This window comes from Cibotium barometz, chromosome 19, assembly GCF_041138505.1.
Source record: "Cibotium barometz isolate CiBa-2024 chromosome 19, ASM4113850v1, whole genome shotgun sequence".
NCBI lineage: Eukaryota > Viridiplantae > Streptophyta > Polypodiopsida > Cyatheales > Cibotiaceae > Cibotium > Cibotium barometz.
Genome location: NC_141064.1, coordinates 2,338,915 through 2,340,000, shown reverse-complemented (window position 1 = coordinate 2,340,000; position 1,086 = coordinate 2,338,915). Strand labels below are relative to the sequence as shown.

General features: G+C 40.9%; 1 protein-coding gene across 1 annotated transcript in view; it reads left to right on the top strand.

The window, feature by feature from the left end:
• Nucleotides 1-74, top strand: part of LOC147628102 (Cysteine proteinases superfamily protein) — a 75,235-nt gene extending 75,161 nt beyond the window's left edge. Inside the window, exon 8 of the mRNA XM_086813123.1 lies at nt 1-74. This exon is cut by the window's left edge and continues 338 nt beyond it. The gene's annotated coding sequence lies outside the window, so the exon portion shown is untranslated.
• The last annotated feature ends 1,012 nt before the right edge of the window (nt 75-1,086 follow it).

Below are 1,086 nucleotides of genomic sequence, written 5' to 3'. Positions count from 1 at the left end.
GTGCTTCTACAGCAGGAGCATCTCAAGGAAAATTTCTTGCTTTACAAAGTAAAAGCTAGTCAAGCATTCACATTGTTTTCTGTGTTCTCTTACAACATTTTGACTTAGATATCTGAGGAGGATTTAGTCTCTTACAACATTTTGAATTATCTGAGGATAAATGCATGTTGGTCATAGATTTTGCATGAAGATGTATTTAATTTTCCTCCATCTCTTGTTCCTCAACTTGTTGTGTCATGCATCTAGAACCTAGCTTCACCCTATGATTTGAATGGCTTGACCCTTGATATATAGAAGCACATCAAAGATTACTAATGAAGTGATTTAGTTGTCGCAGGTCACAAAAACAGAGACTTATGTGAGAAGCTTGTGTGCAATATGTTTTCCAATTTCAAGAAGCCGTATCCGGCTTCTGTGTTGCTAATGGGTGCATTTCCATACAATGCATGATGTATGGAAACACACCTATTAGTGATTTAGTTGTGGCAGGTCACAAAACACAGACTTATATGAGAAGCTTGTGTGCAATATGTTTTCCATTTCAAGAAGCCGATAAGGCTTCTGTGTTGCTAATGGGTGTGTTTCCATACAATGCACTATGTTCATCATAAGTTTTAGAACTTGATAGGCTTAGCCTTTTTAGTGTGTACAAGTAGGGAAAGAGAGATGGGAACACTCACAACTCACTCAAGCACCACACTGGTCCTTTTGTAGAGGCTTCGTGAACATCTAGCACATGTTGGACAGGTTCCACATGTAGCACAAGTAAAAAGCAATCTATAATCTATGCAGGCCTGATTCCACCATGGAAGGTGCTAGTTTTCTAATTTTATACTCAATCTTGGGGCATCGGATCGTTTGTTTGCGTCTTGCATTGCTTGGAAGAAAAATGCATTTCAAAGATCAGATCACAACCTTCTTATAGAGGTTATGACTGCAAGAAAGGAAAGGATGCCCTATCACCTCTCTTGCATGGCAGATACGTCCACCGAGCTGCCTTCGCATGGGAGTTGCCTCGGGTGCAGATTTGTCCACCGAGCTTGAGGAGGTGTTGCGGAACCCTCAATGGTGTCATGGCAAGGTGCT